The sequence below is a fragment of the Miscanthus floridulus genome, chromosome 8, assembly GCF_019320115.1.
Source record: "Miscanthus floridulus cultivar M001 chromosome 8, ASM1932011v1, whole genome shotgun sequence".
NCBI lineage: Eukaryota > Viridiplantae > Streptophyta > Magnoliopsida > Poales > Poaceae > Miscanthus > Miscanthus floridulus.
In genome coordinates, this window is record NC_089587.1 from 219242023 (window position 1) to 219261958 (window position 19936).

At 45.9% G+C, this 19936-nt stretch overlaps 1 pseudogene; it reads right to left on the minus strand.

Moving 5' to 3' along the window:
• Positions 1–4298: 4298 nt before the first annotated feature.
• On the minus strand, positions 4299–6482 carry LOC136470663 (uncharacterized; annotated as a pseudogene).
• Positions 6483–19936: the final 13454 nt, after the last annotated feature.

Here is a 19936-nt window from a genome sequence, read left to right on the forward strand (position 1 = left end):
TGGAACCATAGTCCGACTCTAACCCTTTTTCTATGATCGAGGATACGCCAGACTTCTACTCACTGCTCTTTCCCTACCTACATGGCCAGGGCCAACTGGGAGCAACCGACTGGGGATGCTCGCTCGGTGTGGGCCCAGGGAGCCGGCGGAGCAGATAAGATAATGCCCTCAAGTTAACTGTAATACTAAGGACCATACCCTACCATGCCCTGTGCACCTATAGGATGGTGTCATCAGGGCATGACAAGCAAACATGGTAGTGCTAGCCAGACATGTCAAAGCATAAACAGTGTTGTGGGCGCCGTCATTTGCCATACTAGGCGAACATGGTAGAGCCTACCACACGCGTCTAGGCATAAACAGTATTATGGGCATAGCCAGCCATCCCATACCCGATGGCATGAGCAACAAAGCTAGGCAGCACATGTATATACTTTCTCTCTTTCTCTCTGACCTATAAGGCCATCCCTTTCAACTATAAAGGGGGATGCGCTCTCTCCAAAGAAAGGGGGCAAGACAACTTGAGGACTCGATGACCTGAGGACTCGAACAACTCAATAGCTCTAGAACTCGATAGCTACATAGAGCATACGCTCCAATACTTAGCGCATGTTAGAGCACCCATCACTCTCTTCCATTTAGTTTAGAGTCCGACTAGGCCCTTAACACCCCCCTTCTTATTCCTTACTCATTTGTAACCCCACAGCAAACTTCGAGCACCTAGGCTCAGGAATAAAGTCATCGACCGACTAAAACTAGACGTAGGGCCATTGCCTGAACTAGTACAAATGTTGTGTCATTGAGTGCTAGGCCACATTCGATCACAACACATGATAAAACTATAAATATTTACTTATTGGCTACATTTCGCACTGACGTATAGTATGATGCTAGTGCTCAACTACAACCATGATCTTGTAACTTAACTAATAGAATATGCAATAAACATTAAAAGATGCTTTTTAGCAACATGGAACAAGGGGGCTAGAGCATTGGGCTATTTTATGGTGCTCTAGATTCCTCTCCCTAAGGCTTATCTGTAAGCAAACATCCAGGGCTTACAGTATAACTGTGAGGGCTACATGGCTCTAGATTTATCTCAATATGAGGACCTTTTCTAGCTTGTTAGAGGTTACCTTTATTGGCATAAGATTGGCTTGTCGAATCGGGTATAGTGCGGCCTCTGTCCCCTTGTGTATAGGTTACATGTCATTGTGCCATCGGGAAGGGGGCTCTATATCAGTTTGCTGAGTAAATCTAATGGCCCTAACTTGTTAGACCAACCTTTAAAAGGCTTCATAGTGAACCCTGCCGACCTTCCTTGGTAGTGGGTCAAGAGGTTGGCCACCTCGGACGATAGGGTAAATCATGACTCACAGTGAAAGTGTACAACCTCTATAGAGTGTAAAACTAGTATATCAGCCGTGCTCATGGTCACGAGCGGCCTTGGACCCTTATGGAATAGATGATGAACACTGATGATAAAGATGCTCACTAATGATTACTGTTTATGCTATTCATTATTGTTTACCTGATCATGTGTTTATATGGGCTGGTGATAAACTTGTTGCTACTCCTATGCTAAAATTGTGATAATTAAAAGCTAATCATAGAAAACCAGTGTTAGTCTTTTGAGCCTCATGAACCCCATGCTATATTTGTTGAGTACGACATGTACTTACGCTTGCTTTATTTTTTTAATCTTTGGAAAAATCCTAGATGGGTACCAAATTGCTAGAGTTTGGATGAATTAGACTTGTGATCAACCAGTCAGTTATCCCTGTGGAATTGGAGTCTTCACCCAAAGTTTGGAGTTGTCTTTCCACTGTTTGCTATCTAAGGTTCTATTCTTTATGCTAAGTATGTTATATATAGAGTATTGTCTATTGATATTACCCTTATTTGTAGCTATATGTGAGATTTGACTTCCTGGGCTCACATATGGTGTGTTTCTGGTTTTCTTCTTAAAACCGGGTGCTACAATGTTGGTGGGGTCTATACCAACGCATTAATTATGTGTTGCCAGAAATGGCGTTGCAAGGGTTTGTTGCAACACTTATATATGCGTTGGTAACACCTAGGAATAACCGTTGCAAACTTGCAACGAATATTTATGAGATATGGCAATGCTTATATGTGTTTGTACCAATCACGGATGAATGACTTCTATAGTTCGCAGTAACATATAGACTTGGATTGCTGCAACGCCTATATGCGTAGCTAGGAATAAACCACCGATAAACAATATTGGAAATTATTTCAATTTGGGGCCAAATAAAGAGATCACGCACATGCAATTTAATTGGGAAATTAGAGACCATCTCACATATGAGAAATAACAAAAGTAAGCCATATATTAAAAGCAATTTTTGCATTACAATAAGTACCATCAACGTAATCCATGAAATATTTTTTTTGTTCAAAACACATATTCACACATGGAAATAAAATATAAAACACAAAGAAGTCCTATAGAATGCCACCAACTATCCAGCCCTCCATTCTCATGTCCATCCCTCCATTCTCATATTCAGTCTATCTCATCCATTTATCTTCTCGAGCTACAATGAAAATTGGAGTATGTTAATGCGATATTTAGGATAAATAAAATTTAATAGGGCAACAGGATAACACCGTACAAATGTTGAAGGCCACGCTATAGAAGCTCTAGTTACATCTCCAATAACCTTGTAATTCTTGTATGGTCGTACCAATGGTTCATCTTGTGCCAATGCAATACTAACACGCACCATCAAAAATTCTTTGCCTAGCTGAACACCCTCGATTTTCTGTGTTGGGTCACAACTTACTACTGCAGCAAAGGCAATATCCTTGCTTTGGTTTCTCATGCTCTTTAAAAATATTTTTGTGCCAACCTAGTTCACATATAAAATTGTGTGAATAAATAAGAACATAATGGAAACATAGTACAAACATTAATTAGACACTCATACCTTCAATGAATTGTCAGCCGCCAAATTTTTAGTACCATGCTGATATTTCTGCAAAATTATATTATGTGGAATATTAGTTTGTAGTTACATGAATTGTTAGAAAATAGGAAATAGAAATTATTTTTGGAATATGTGTCTTATACATTAGCAAGTACAGCTGCACTAGCTCCTGTTAACATCTTCTTATTCTGTGGAGCAGACAAAAAGTCACAGCAAGTTAGCTAATAATTTAAAATTTGCATATAACATCAATATATTGCTAAGAGATTATTTACTTGGAAATAAGATGCTTCATGATTTGAGCAATTGGAAGATATTTCCTGGTCCACAACCTGTAATATATATGCTAGTTTGATTACAACGCTCTGGCCATCAATTTAATAAAATTCATATAACAAAATAAATGACACTGATCACCTTGGTTGTAGTATACTTGTTTTTGTCCAATCTTATATCATTTTGGTTTGATTTGGCCAATAATAAAATCATAAATAGTAGTCAATCTCTACAAAGTATATGCTACTAGAAATAAGTATATGAATTTTTTTCTCGAACAGAAATAAGTATATGAATTAACCTTATGTGCAGCAGAAACTTTATTGGCTTGTACTTTTTCATGATGGGCATTAGCTTCCTTGCTCTACAGTTACATACAACAAACAATCAGAATAGGTGACTTTCATTACTATACAATGGTAATGAAATAAAATTCATTATTGAACCATAAGTCTAGTATAAATGAATTTGCATGTTATGTCAAGATGTACTAAAATCTCTTTTTCTAGAATGACACAAGTCAGGAGATTTGAAGCAATAGATGTAGCATTGGTATCCACAAATACAAACACAATGAATTGCTTTTCATCCACGTTAAGTTATGTGCACTAACCTTATCTTCAGTAGAATAATATTTGTAGTGTGTCCACTCAATATTAGTAGTTTGCTCCCTCTGTAATGGAAAAGAATAACTAAATTTTCTTTACACAAATCTGGTTGGAGAATCATGCCCATTCAATCATACTGTTATACAATTCAATTGATCAACCATGCCAAATTCTTCACTTCGAGGGTCACTATATACTCGCTATTGAGAGACAAAAGATAATACATCAGAACTAATTGTTCAAAAAATAATTTTACATAAAAGATTATGTTCCGTTAATGCTCCATAGAGACACATACTTTTCATTTTGAATTTGGCACATCAGTAGAAAAACCACCTTGCAATGGAACATCGAAACATTCCTGTGACAAGAAATCAAAATTTTATTACAGAAAATGATTACTGTAGAGGTTCTGTAAATTTACCTGTTGGATATGTCTTTGTTACAAGATTTTTGTCTTCTATTGTAATTCTAGTATTGTAGCATCTTGATTTTGGACTTGACGTCCAAACTTTTCCATTTGAAGTCTTAGAGATGCAACATCTTCACTAGATTTGTCATACAACGAAGTCATATTTATATTCTTAAGGCGCTTTGAAGTTGAAGGGTCAAAAACTTGATTTGGATTTGGAACAAGTCCCAAGCCATGCACATGACCAGGCTTCTCTTCTCCTAGTACTCTATTTAGTGCATCTCCTCTCCATGCAACCTTTGCTTGACTAGTGTCTGCTAAATCTGGTTGCTGCCCTATGAGTTTCTTCAAATCATCCTGTACATGGCCATAATATGAATCAAATAAATTTGTAAAGGTAGTAGAATAAAAAAACAAAGTTGAGCATTCATAATTAAATTACCACATGTGCATTCGTGTCCTTCTCACTTTTAGTCTTGTGTGTATGAATATACAAAACAGCCCTATGAGGGTATTTCTTTTTAGGATCTTTTTCCTTCTGTTGAACATGAAAATTAATATCAAGGACATGATAATTATTATATCATATATATGAATGCAGCCAGAGTTGTACACACAGTTAGAGTGGCAAGAATATTACCCACTCCTCTCTATTTCGAGCAAAACTCTTTGTTCCAGCAGTATGGGTTGACTTCTTCTTTGTATAGTTTATCCTATTTGCCTCACTTATATCCTGTCCCAAAATAACAAATACAAAGAAAAGCATTTAAGTTATGCGGAATTTTTGGAAAATTTAGTATGCATTGAGAACCACATAAATTGAACAATATGTAGGTACCTGTGATTTCTGGGTCATCCAGTTATTGACAAGTGCAACCCACTAGTCAGCAATTACACCGGGTGGCACATTGTTGCAATTAGTTTCCATGATCTTGTGCACATCAAAATAAATTGATTTTAGATTTGACTTGTGTTGCCTCCATCTCTCTCCGAGGGTTCATAGTATCTATTTGCCCATGCGTAAAGGGTAAAGAAATCTCATCTACAGACTAATAGCAGAAGGCATATGGTTCAAAATTATAAGTTAGATATTAAAATTTAGCGAATAATATTATCGCATAACCACCAGAATTGCATACCTTTACTTGCTTAAGTATATCCTTCTTATTTTTTTCTTTGTTGGTGTTTCTTTCTTTCTTTCTTTCCTACTAGAAGTCTGCTGTCCTTGTAGCTCAAGCTACACAAGCACCCATTTCTAGCCACTGTGCCAAGAAATTTTCCTAGAAATCCAGCTTCTACTCCAATTGGCTGATCAAGTTCATTACATGCAACCACAATTCAATGACCTTTAGGAAGGTTCCAAATATCTTTCAGTTTGGTCCTCCCACGCTTTACTCTACCTTCAGTTTCATCTAGCCAACGGTACATTGCAAAAAATAAATATTCACTGACAAAAATTGTAGGAAATCAGTTTATGTTAATTAGAATTGTAGGTTATGAGTTACCTTGGACATTAACCTCGCTGTCAATCTGGTCTCCTCTAGCACTAGTATAAACTTCAGATGCCGCAACATTTCGTTGAGGACTCTCTTGCCTAGTATCTTGCTCTAACATATATTCATCATTACTTTGAATTGTGCGCTTTCTTGTAATCACCATGTCGGCTGCACAACATCATCAAAGACATAGTAAATATAATAAACAATATGTAATCTTTTTATTAAACAACTAGACATTTGTATTAGACTATCAAGATTGTATTTATTAAGTCACATACCACGGTGGGGTTGGATATGCTAATCTTGGATGAAAATAAATCATTGATAACTAACATGACTTAGAATATTTGTCCTTGAATAATCAAATATACATAGAAAAGTAAATTATATGTTCATTCTAATACCTTTTTTTTGGTTTAGATTTGGATGGTTCTTTGTTGGACTTGGTAGGCGCTAAAGTGGCCAGTCTCTGCCTCGTCACAAACAAATTAACCGTCTTTTCGCTCTCACACTCATTGAGCATTTCCATCACATCATAATCTTGTTCTATTACAACCAAGCTATTTGTTCTCTTGTAGTATAGATAGTCGACTGATGTGTACCCAGAACCCTTGATCAGATCAATCAAGTTGAAAAAGCATATCTCATCTCTATCCATTTCCCTTTGCACATGTTTATGTCCTTCAGCTTTCCCGTCGCATTCCAGATTTATGGTCCAATTATCCACCGCCATGGTGGCACAATCTAAATAAAATTTAGCACCAAAAGGAAAATAAGAATAAAGCATAGGATAATTCACAAAGAATAGGCCTGAAGTTTTTTTCCCTCCCTGGAACCATGAAATGGGACCCTATTGAAAAGTCTGTTAAATCCAGCATCCTATCTTCTCAGTAGAATTGCCGATTCCAATTTCTAGCTCCTATATATAATATAAACTAGGGAGAAAGAACTCAATCTGAAAAAACCGTTGAAACATATGCATTATGCAACTTCAACAGTGGAACAACCATATTATCGTCTTGGCATCACTTATATAGGAGTCTGTCAGCCATCTAACTGCATTGGCTATAAGCGCAAATCCTATCAGTTTAGGTGACATTCTCACTTTGAATTGTATAGAAGCCGTAATTCTCCCTGGAGCTACTGTTTTGTGGATTCACTAATCAACCACAGAAACTATATCATAATTAACGAAGAATATTGATCCCTCGTCTTGGGTTGTGGCTAAACAAACTGATCAATACACTGGGCATTCAGACGGGCTCAGAGGCCAGAGGCGGGGCTGGTGGCCCATAAGATCCTTCGTGACAGGCGTTGTTTAGGGGCGGCGGCCGGTTGATGGCTGCGGCCTACGGCATGGTGCCCTTATTGCGAGTAACGAAACAAGAGAGAGAGAGAGAGGGCTAGGTCTAGGCATCCATGGGCACTTGGGGGTGACAGGGTTTGTTCAGCGTACCTGCAACTTGGCCGAGGAATGATGGTGACCGGGATGAGGCCGCGGATGCCGCCGCCATCGATGGAGCCTTACCTCCGATGATGAAGATAACGCTGTGGCCGGAGATGAACCGGAGGGAAGGGAGCCGCCACAGCGCTGACCTAGGAGCTTTGGTCAGTTGGAGGGAATGAGGATTGTGGAGGGCCTTTGAGTTTTTATTTGCTAGATTAGATTAGAGCAGCAAATGTTACAGAGCGGCAAATGGATTTCTGGAGGGAAAATTTGGTGGGATAATTTCAGTCAATGTTTTAAGAAGGGAAACTAATATTCCACGCCTCTCGATTCTGGATTTCTGGTGCTTATATATCTAAACAATATATATATATATATATATATATATATATATATATATAAGTGTCAGGTTCATAAACCCGGGGTCCCTCGGGGACCGGCTTCCATGCCCAGGCTCGGCCCAGGAAAACAACATGTAGTTCATGGGCCGGCCCAAGAGTCTAAAAACAATAGGGCAAGGGGATGGTCCAGCAACTGACTAGAAAGCCAGGCCCAAGAAGAGCAGCGCCCACTCGTCGGCTACTTCGGCCCACCTATCCAACTGCATCGCTCGATTCGGGCTCTAGCCGGCCTCCGATCGGAAGGCCTGCCCCCAGCCCTACTTCCGACTCTGACCCCATGACCGAGGCTCATGGGAACCCTGCTCACCGCTCTTCTCCGATGGACACACTCAGAGCCGACTGGAGCCATCCGACCGAGGGCGCCTCATTCGGTAGGAACCAGAAGATGTGCAGAGAAAGGCATGGCAAGGCTCACAAGTCAAAATCACTGTACCAGGTGATGAGGACATGGCACCTTTGGATACGAACAATGATTATAAGGTGCGCTCGTTCCTACATTTGCATAGTGGCTTTGGTTATAATTCACTTGGTTCCACATGTACATGTCACTATTTGATTGTAGGTTCAAATGTGTTTCATAATGAAAGTTCATCAAAGTTGAACTTTCGGTTCGTCGGCAGCCCGACAGTGCCTCATTGGGAAGGCCATAACTCATCCATCCAGAGTGAGATCGAGGTCAATGAGCACTTGATGGAAAGCTTGTTTCATAAGCTTTCAAATAGATCTGGTTCCATCTCAATATCACATCGGCAAGGCTTCCAAATCACCAATATATTCTGTCGCTATTTTTGGCGGGAGCTACACTGTTGTCATGGGCTTGTTAGACAACCTTGGGACCCAGGCCCAAGTTGGAGCACGTCCAAAGAAGATGTAGAATGCCTAAGAGATGGCCTTGGACGTCCTCCTCCTTGGCCACCACCTTAGGAGGCCAGCAAGGATGTCCAAGCCAAGCCAGAGGCCCAGTCCAATCTGAGTTCGAGTCTGCCTCGACCGTCAGGACCAGTCTGCAATAAAATGGACGCCCAGGACGCATCCGAACTCCATTTTTGATGATCCACATATGGATGGGAAGATAATTTTATAAGGACACCAATGGAAGTGGTCCCACATCAAAATTCCATCAGAATCAATGGGAATCATCGAAACAAGTTGATGTCCAGAATCTGTCATGGCGCTGCGTCGTCGTCTTTTGGGCCATTGGGCCTTGTAACGTGTTGGGACACCTTTAGGACGTGAAGAGGGATCCTTGGACGTCCCTTACACTATATAATCAGTAGCCACTGCCTACATTAGGTTTTAGGTTTTGTTTTAGATCAATCTGTCATTGAACAGTCACCGATATCGGTTTGCAAGACCCCAACTTCGAGTGCTTAATCATTCATCTGCAATTGTCACTTCAATTGAGTTGCGTTTTATCTTGTTCTTGCTTGTGTTCTTCGATTCGCAGCAGGGATAAGCCTTCTTGGCAAGGTCAACCGGATTGTGACACGGTTGATAACCAGAGGAGATGTGGTGCTAAGGTTGCAGGGTTTGGGTCTTTGTGATCTGAAGTCGGATCGGTGTGTTGCTCTCCGAATAAATCGTTGTTTATCTTGAACCTAACGGAAGATCGAGACCCTCGTCTCCATTAAGTGGTATCAGAGCTTCAGGTATACCATCAAGTTCACATCTTACCCTTAGTTCGAGTGTTTTTGCTTTTATCCCATAGTCCAATGCCATATTTGTTTCCTATCCTATAACCATCCGCGCCATAGCCTTTGCATGATTCAGTTTCAGAGTCCGTTTTGTTGAGTTTGTGTCCTAGGTCAAAGTCTTGTTGCTGGTTTAGATTGTGTTCTTTTCTAGTTTGTGTTGATACCTCCACCCGCCGCTATTCTATATCACCATCGGTTTGCATCTTGTGTCCACTAAATCCCTGATTCGAGCAGCTTCCTTAAAACAGTCATAACTTTTGCATCCGAACTCAAAACGGGAAAATTTTTATATCTACGGAGAATGCTAGAAAATTTTAGATCTACTTCATCCCAGCACTGCTGGGTTCGCAAAAATTAGATTTGTGAAATTCGATTAGGAAAATTGAGTTTCTGGGCCCACAAGTTTTGGTATGCTTTTTAGCACAGCCCTAATTTTCTATAGGCCACATCTTTTATTCAATTGAGCTCAAATTTTTTGTGGTTTTTTCTTGTGTGCTCCTTACTGAGAAAATATATCAAAAGAGCAAAAGAAAGAAAAAAGATTGGACAAAAAATAAAAGAAAAAAATAGTAAAAGAGAATAGAAGATATCGAAAAGGAGCATATAAGGAACACTCAATAGCTCTATTGTTTGTGGTATCTTTTGCCTTATTCATATCCGTTGCTACCTTTAATACTTGTTTCCTTTCATCCTTGTTTCCTCTCTTGTTTATCACAACTGGTGATAGAAACACATATAGGCCAGCAACTAGGACAAGTGCTCTGGACATTTATTCAATATTGCTATCTGTCACTGACTTGTGTGCCACATATATATATTTGTTCTTTTTCGTACCTCCCAAGCTCCACATATACTTCAGATCAGTATAGAAAAAGACCCTTACAATCTTGGTGTCACACCCTCACAGGTATCACAAACCAGCCACCGGTTGTACCGTCCACTGCTTTGCGTTGGTAAGAACCTTGTAAGAGCTTGGTAAGACGCTTCCACTTGCTATGAAAAGTGACACCACTGCAACCACGTAGTCATTTGGTAGGGATAATTTTCACTGTTTGTTCCTTGTTTTTGTGTTTACAATGACAGGTTGTTCGTATCCACCGACTTATGATGGTATATGTGCTGATGAGTACATGGAGTGGGAAATTGCCATCGATAACATATTTGCTACTCACTTTATGTGTCCAAGGAGAAAGGTAAAAAATGCAGCTAGTGTTTTGTGACATTCTGCTTTATCTTGGTGGGAGTCTTTAGATACTTCTGAAAAACCTCAAACTTGGAATGATATGAAACTTCTTATGCGAGAAACCTTTGTTAATTCACCTCCTGTTTTGACTTCATATGCTGAGGTGCACCATTTAGAGAAAGAGTCTGTTGTTATTCCTCTTGCTATGACTAACCTTCTGTAGAATAATGTACATAAGTGAGAGGATGACGTGGAAGAAAATGAGGAGCTCACAACCTCATATGCAAATTCAGAACCATCACTTCACCATGCACCTATTACTCCTACTGAGAACACAGGTAATGCTCATGGTCCTACACTCATGGAAGGTGGAAATTGTCTTAATGTACTAAATTTTTCCACAAACCATGCTGTCATAGAGCAATTGTTAGTAGAATCCTCTCTTGATTTATCTTTGTCCCATGATAATTTTCTTGATGTTCCTTGTGACAAAGATGAATTGGTTGAAGATGCTTCAGTTTTACATGTTTTGGAACCAGTGACTTGTGCTGAAAATAAACATGTTATTCATATTGCTACTAAAATTGATGAGTTCAAACTGTTGTCTTCTTTACATACTTTGGGTTACATTGAATTTGATATTTTGTGTAACCTAGATTGTTTGGAAGAGAGCCTTTTTAAATATGCTGATTTGCCTTGGTTTTCTAAACACACATATCACTTTATTGGCAAATATAATTGTAAAGGAGAGTATATGGTGCATCATGTCTATATTTGTTCAACTCTAAAATCTCCTTTCATTGTGCAAAAATATGATCAACTAGAGGGCACCAATAGCGATAATGTTGTCATGTCGAAATCCCCAAGTTTTGTAATGAGGCAATAGGTTAAATTTCAAGAAGGGGAGCAATGTTGGCTACTACCGACAACTTGTCCACCAGCTAAGCTCAAACCGAGGACGGTTTGTTGTCAAGAAGGGGAGGATGATGAGGACATGGCACCTTCGGATACAAACAATGATTATAAGGTGCGCTCATTCCTACATTTGCATAGTGGCTTTGGTTATAATTCACTTGGTTCCACATGTACATGTCACTATTTGATTGTAGGTTCAAATGTGTTTCATAATGGAAGTTTATCAAAGTTGAACTTTCGGTTCGTCGGCAGCCCGACAGTGCCTCATTGGGAAGGCCATAACTCATCCATCCGGAGTGCGATCGAGGTCAATGAGCACTTGATGGAAAGCTTGTTTGATAAGCTTTCAAATAGATCTATTTCCATCTCAATATCACGTCAGCAAGGCTTCCAAATAACCAATATATTCTGTCACTATTTTTGGCGGGAGCTACACTGTCGTCATGGGCTTGTTAGACAACCTTGGGACCCAGGCCCAAGTTGGAGCATGCCCAAAGAAGATGTAGAACACCTAAGAGATGGCCTTGGACGTCCTCCTCCTTGGCCACCACCTTAGGAGGCCAGCAAGGACGTCCAAGCCAAGCCAGAGGCCCAGTCCAATCCGAGTTCGAGTCTGTCTCGGCCGTCAGGACCAGTCTGCATTAAAATGGATGCCCAGGACGCATCCGAACTCTGTTTTTGATGATCCACATATGGATGGGAAGATAATTTCATAAGGAAACCAATGGAAGTGGCCCCACATCAAAATTTCATCAGAATCAATGGGAATCGTTGAAACAAGTTGACATCCAGGATCTATCACGGCGCTACGTCGTCGTCTTTTGGGCCTTGTAACTTGCTGGGACACCTTTAGGACATGAAGAGGGATCCTTGGACGTCCCTTACGCTATATAATAAGTAGCCACCACCTACATTAGGTTTTGGGTTTTGTTTTAGATCAATCTGTCATTGAACAGTCACCGATATCGGTTTGCAAGACCCCAACTTCGAGTACTTAATCATTCATCTGCAATTGTCACTTCAATTGAGTTGCGTTTTATCTTGTTCTTGCTTGTGTTCTTCGATTCGCAGTAGGGATAAGCCTTCTTGGTGAGGTCAACTGGATTGTGACACGGTTGATAACCAAAGAAGACATGGTGCTAAGGTTGTAGGGTTTGGGTCTTTATGATCTGAAGCCGGATTGGTGTGTCGCTCTCCGAACAAATCGTTGTTTATCTTAAACCTGACGGAAGATTGAGACCCTCGTCTCCATTACTAGGGACCATACCCTACACGAAATAGTACTCTACAACCACCATGACACAAACAATATTGTAGGCGCTGATATCTCCCCCTACAGTATTATAGGGGCCGCTAAAACTCCCATACGGTAAGCCCCCACGTGTCTCTAGACATCGATCATGGTATGGGCACCAGGATTTGTCGTACTGGATGAACATAGCATGACTCCTCACATGCCACTAGGCATCAAATAGTATTTGCAGATATCGGCGTCCATCCTTCCTGAAGAAGATAGCACGACCTCTCGTGCGCATCTGACATTCTACAGCGACATCAACAGTGTTGGGAGCGCCTACCATTATTCAATCCTCATCAGCGTGGGCAGCAAGGCTTAAAGACATCTATACCCTCTCCCTCTCACCTATAGAGCCATCCCCTTCATCTATAAAAGGGGATGCGCTCCCTCCAACAAGGGGACTGATTCAAGGAAGCTAGAGTTCCTCAGATCGACATCAACACCTCACAACCGTAGAACCACCAAGTTTCGACCGCAAGCACACGCTCGAACACTTAGCTCGTAGCGAAGTTCCTATCACTCTCGGCCCTTCCGTTCAAAGCCGACCGGACCTCTTGTACACCCCATCTTTCTGTCTCTCGTTTGTAACCCCACTACAAACTTCGAGCACCTGGGCTCAGGAATAAAGTCACCGATCGACCCCGACTGGACGTAGGGCACGTTGCCCGAACCAGTATAAATCTTGTGTCATTGAGTGCTAGGCCACCTCCGATCACAACGTATAGCAAAACTATAAATATTCACTAGTTGGTCACTTTCTGCACTGATAGTTGGCGCCGTCCGTGGGGAAGACGATGTACGTTCAACACTTTTTGGTCATCGGATGGCCCACTTTTCCGCCACCCTCATCCTAGCGGGCTCAGGCGATATGATTCGCTTTGGCTCGTTGGAGTTCCCCGCACTCTCGCCCGCCGGGATACGGGTTCCACCCATCTTCGCGCCATCCCAGGCCTTCCTCTTTAGAAGCCTAAACTTCGTCGCTGACCAACTTGGCGTACTCCACCTCCGCGAGGAGGCTCGTGACCCGGCACCCATTGGAGGGATGTCCTCCATTGACTCCGGGACGCGCAACTTCGACGGCGCGGCATCTGCGCTTTATTTCGAGCAAACTCTCTGCTCAAACCCCGCTGTGAGTAATATATACACTGCTATGTACTCACTATTCTCTATTTTCCGCTGATTACCCAGTGGAACCTTGTTGTCCCTAACGCAACCACCGTACGGCCAGTTCCCCTATGGCCTCGCGTCTTTCGCGGACGCATACGCCTGGGGGCTCCGAAGGATGCTTGTGCCGCCCCCTCTCGCATCCGAATTCGTGGGAATGGCGAGCTATACTCCCACCTATTTCTTTGACCTCATGGATGACGATGGCGAGAGTGACGGCTCTAGCATCGGCGACATGGCACCTAGCCACCGTTCATCCTAGGAATGCGCCATGGCGGTCCCTCCAGGACACCCATCGATGGAAGTGGAGTTCTCACGGACTCACGCCCCTCTGGGCCCTCATGCGGAGACCCCCAAGCTCACACCTGAGCACGGGGAGGACCTGCTACAATGATGGCTGCATCAGCCACCGACTGCACTAGCATGCTCGGCGCACCACGCTGCTCCCCGTGTGCATAGACCGGCGAACGGCGCTCGGGGTCGCATCCGTCAGCCCCAGCGCAACATCCTAGTTCGGGGGACTGATCCCCTGCAGTTTGCTTGGGCCAGTCAAAACGTTGCCGCCGCGGCAATGCTCCTACGTGACCTATCCGAGCCAAACGACCCTCGCGAACGAGCAATCCACCAAAACCTCCGGGAACTTCTAGAGACCACCGCCATTCAATAGGTGGAGTACTCCATATCACGACACCGACTCATGACCTCACTCTCCGTCTAGGGAATAGGGACGCAGTAGATGGGGCACTACACCCTATCACCACAATAGCCATAGAGTGTGGCACAGGAAGCCACAATGGCACCTCACCTCAACTTGACAACTGCCCTGTGCCGACCGCCTATCTACGTGCGGCTCAGGCTAAACCGAGACACGCCCAGCGTTGACCGGAGTCCTAGCCCTGACCACCTAGGACCACGGACCTTTGTCCAACACCTCCAGCAAGTGTCGTTCCCACCACGCTTTAACAGAGGCCGCGACAAAGGTAAGGCCAAGCGCTAGGATCAAGACGAGGGCCCCTCCACACAGAGGGAAAAAAGAATAGAAAGGATCGCCGCCAACCGGCTAACTTTGCGTCGGTCGCCGCGGCCGATCACGCGGGCACACAGCCTCAGCAAGACCCTCTGGGACACTTCCACGATCTCATGGAGAGCCCGTGCACCAACCATGACTACCTCGTAAAACACCTCTATAAGGACTGCCAGCTCCTCAAACGCCTATTGAGGTAAGCTGGTAGGCCAAAGGAAGAAAAAGGCGAGGAAGCATCAACCAAAGGAAGGGGTGCAGCAGGCAAGGATCCAGATGACTGAAGTGATCCGACCAGAAGCCTACCAACTAAAGGACAATGACAACGACGCTCTCTCCGAGGACCTTGGAACAGCTATGTCATTTTTTTAATTTTCCTAAGTTTCAGTCTTACCTTTACTTAACAAACGCTCCTATAAAAGCACCCTGACCCGAACACTTTTTGGCTCGGGGCGCTCGGGGGCTCCACTAGGGGGCTCTACTACCCCTTTGTTTTTGTTTTTACCTTAAGTACTCTTTTATTTTCATATGGAGAAACTCCTTCCTACCCGAACAAAAGGGCAGTTCGTTCTATTAATTTACCTTACGTAACTTTGCTTTAGAACATTCCGACTGATCGCACCCCGCCTTTTCCTATGGCTACGATCAGCCAAGCCTCATGGGCCACGCCCCGGGCTCGCAAAGTTGCAGCCTAGGAACAAACGGGCAGGCACGAGAGAGAAATAAATTTAAAACAAAATTATGCTAAGGGAGAACTAAGGAATGAAAGGGAACAAGCTTCCCCGAACGGAGCAACTCCATCACAAAAACAAAAACCGATTGCAGTCATTAAAACACACACGAATGTTTTACATAGGGGTTCCCCCCCCCCCATGAACTTAAACTTCTTACATTTACTAACTACTTATATTTATCAAGGTATTAAACTGGCCCGGCGGCATCTGCTAGCGGCGCAACCGACGAAGGCGCAGGCTGCTCACACCCCGGCGGCACGATGTTCGGCTCGATCAAGGCCGAGGTGATGTCCCCCCCCCAAACCAGGCTTTGGGCTATCCATAGACTTGGAAGCATCCTCTCTGCGCATGCTATGGGCCATGTCTTGACGGTGAACATCCATCACCCACTCGGCGGAGACTTGCTCTGACACTGACTGCGCGTGCGGCAGCAAGCTTTCCCTGATTGATTGGATGTCCTCCATGCTCAGGCCTTCAGCATACCTGCTATAGATAGTGGCGAAGTCCAGATTCGGGTGGTACATCGCCACCGAGGTCAGCACCCCCGACGCTCCATAAAACAGCCCGCTCTTGACAAGGTCCTTGATCGCGTCTGAGACCTCCGCCAGCTGAACCGTGGGTGCGTTGGTACTTGGCACCGACCCGAAGACTTCTGAGATGACGAGCTGGGCAGCGTTGCGGATCTAGCCAAGCTCCCCTTCGAGAGCATGTCGCTCTTCACGGGACTTGGCCAGCTCCTCGACATTTTGGCTGAAGTTCGCCTTGGTCATCTCCAGGTCTCGCTTCAGCGCCTTCACCTTTTCACCCAGCTCTGCAAGAAGGGCGACAAGCTTAGAAACAGGCTGGGGGAAAAATCAACACCATGAGAAAACAAAAAGGTATGCACTGATGTGAGAGGCCTCAAGGGTGGAGAGATTCTCTGTCTATCGAGCCACCTGCTAGCGTAGCTAGGCACTCGCATCCTCCATCCCCATCACCTGGTCCCAGAGCATCAGCACCTCCCGATCCGCTTCCGACCGAGCCCTCTGCTCTGCCTCCAGGGCCTTCTGTGCCGACTCCAGGGTGGCCCGCTTCGGCTCAAGGGCTGCCAAGGCCTCTTGAAGCACCACCTCGATGTTCACCAGGGATGTCCGTAGCCCCACCTTAGTCTCCGCCTGGCAGACCCTTGCCGCCTCGAGCCCTTGCTCGGCAATAGTCGCCTGCCCCACTGCATGCTGCCCCTTCGCCCATGCCATGGCCGCCTCAGCCGCTCAGACCTGGGACTCACGGCAAGTGGACTCCACCCGGCGTTCAAGCTCGGCCATCCAGGCATGTTCTGCCTAAAGGAAGTAAGACTTGTGGGACGACACCTTCCTTATTTCCTGTGAAAAACAGACATGCTAAAAACAACCGACGAAAGATTCAAAGGGCAACAAGAAGTACCAGAAACTCACCTCCGCGGCGAGCTGCAGGTCGACCTCAACCAGCTGCTGAGCAAACTGAGCCTACTTCCAAGTGTTCTCAAGCTTCGCGGACAGCTTGGTGAGCTTGGACACCATGGCATGCCCTTGCCCCCCAAAAATGTCCTAGAGCTGACGCTCCCGAGAATCCCAGAGGATGAACCACACCTTCGATGGGTCCTTAGGGTAGGGCCACTCCAGGTCACCCTCTGATGAACCACCGAAGGGTCGAGCCTCCGACCGGACCATAGCCAACTCCCGCAGCGACACCGGCGGTTCCGCCATGGTATCTGCCTCATTGTCAATCGGGATCTCCACCACATCACTCACATGAGATGCCGCCAGGCATCCCAACTCTGTCCTGGCCACGCTTCCCTCTAACGCCTTTGGCACCGACGGCAAGGATAGGTCGTGCAGCCCTCCACTAGGCGAGGTAGGGAGCTCGCCCCCCCCATCATCCCCTCCACCACGACCGGTGGAGGAGGGGCCACAAGAGTTACCTCCAACACCACCTCCGCCATCGACACTGGGATCGCCGCCAACAATGTCGTTGCCGCTGTCACGTTATCAGCAACCGCCCCAAGGGGCACCACCCCTAGGAGGGAAGGCTTCGCCGCCACCACCCTGCTGCCCCCTTCGCTCTCCACAACACGCTGCAGAGTGGGCCTCCAAACCTCCCGCACGAGGGTTGGGGCGATGCTCAACCCCGGCATCCCCCGGCCACTGACAAAAATTGCGAGTAAGCCACACTCCAAAAAAAGACTCAACCACCAAAAGTCGAACAAGCAACAAAAGAAAACATATCGGGTGGCGAGTGGCACTACTCTGAAGGCAGGCTCCAATGACGATGGGCCCATAGGACGAGGACTACTCCCAGACTATGACCCGTGCCCCCTCACTTCAGACGGGGTCAGAGTCATCCCAACTGGCTCCTACCCGGCCTGCGGGTCGCTACAACCTCTGGCTCGGGGCTCCTCGATCGGAGCAGCGGGCAGGGCATCCCCTGACTGCGAGTCGCGCATCGACCGGGTGCCAGTCTGCCCCTCAGAACACCTGGACTGCTCAACCGCACCCACGGCAGGCGAGGCCTCCTCTGGCCGCAAGTCCAGCGTTGGCACCAGCCCTATCGCCACACAAGCGCTGGTTCGCTCCTCGGACCGCCCGACTCCCCCAGCCGCGTTCGCCACAGGCAACAATAGGACCGGCGACATCGCCGAGAGGCGTGGTGATCGTGTTCGCTTCGCCACTCGCTCGCCAACGGCATCCGTGCTCGCCGCACGCTTCCTCGATGCAGGAACCTCCACACGCCGCGTGGCCTCCTGCTCCTCACCAGTGGACATCGCCATAGGGTCGTGATGCACCGTTGAGGTCGCAACAACCTCCTGACTCTCCTCCTCGTTGGAGAAGACCATGTCGTCCAAATCCATAGGATCATCTGACGTGAGTTCTGACTCGACGTCGCTCATACGTTCCTCGGCCCTCACGCACCGGGCGACCTCCTTCTTCTTCTCTTCTTTCCGCTGAACCTCCTTGGTTTTCTCCTTCTTTCGGGCATCTGCCGCCTCCTTCTAGGCGGCCTGCCGGGCCCGACCAGCCAGTCCCTTGGGAAGGTGTGGCCGGGACTTGTACCTCCCAAGCCCCTATAGAATGAATGAACCAAAATCAAAAAAGAAGGGGGGCAGAGAAAAAAGCACGAACAAAATAAGGGAGCATACTAGCGTGGGCATGATCGAGGCATTAAACGGTATGGGTTTTCCCACCACCATCTCTCTAGGCCTCAGCTGCAACACTCGGCCGACGTGACTCTAGATCTCATTGTTCGGCAGCTCCTCTGGCGACGCATGGTCTGGGTCCGACCGGCCACCGTACGTCCACATCGGGTGCGTCCTCTCCGCCAACGATGCAACCCGATGGCGGTAAAGGGTGTGGAACACACGCACCCCATTGAGGCCACCCCTTATGAGCTTCTGGAGCTCCTCCTCGATGGCCTCCACCTTGTGCCTCTTCGTGTGGGTGCAACCCCATGACCAACTCTTCTGCTTCACCGGCCTCCCGCCAGTAAATGCTGGAAATGGCGCCCTCGCTGGATTCCTAATGTAGAACCACTCCCCATGCCATCCCCAGTTGGAATCACATGGGGAGTACATAGGATACGAGCCTCCCACATGTGGCTTCCTCTGTAGGCTAAAGCCTCCGACCAGTGCGATCTCGGCCGAACTCTAGTCCGCCATAGCTCTCCTAGAGAAGAAAATCCAGAAGAGATCCGTGTGCAGCTCCATCCCAAGGAAAGCCTCATAGACGATGATGAAGCCAGCGATGTGCAGCACCCCCGTTGGATTGAGATGCTACAGCTCCAGGCCCCACTCGTTGAGGAGCCCACGCAAGAACTAGTGCGCGGAGTATCCTAATCCGTGCTCGTGGAAGGTAAGGAAAGAAACCACCTCATCGAGACAAGGTTGCGGGAACTCCTCCCCTCCAGGGACCCTCTAGTGCACCACCTCCTGCGGCGGCAGAAACCCCTTCGCGACAAAAGCCTCCAGCACCAACTTCCTCACGTTGGACGCCGGCTAGTCCAACATTTCGCTCTAGATCAAAAAAAGGTCAGTGAGTTCTTCTCTTCTCCCTTGCTCTCTCCCCCTTCTTTCCTAGAAACCTCCGTGGCTCTCAGGAACGCTCACGACAAAAAAGGAGGAGAGAAGGCAGCGGCAGATGAAGAGCAAGCAAAAGAATGAAACAAAAACCCTCTCCCTGCTCCTATTTAAAAGAAAGGGAATAGCGGTTAAGGAAGGACATGCCAATCGGGGAAGGCAGAGCGGCAGAGCAAGAATTTCTCTCTCTTTTCCATTTAATGTAGGTGAGACATGCCCTAAACCGATGAGACGCACCCTACTC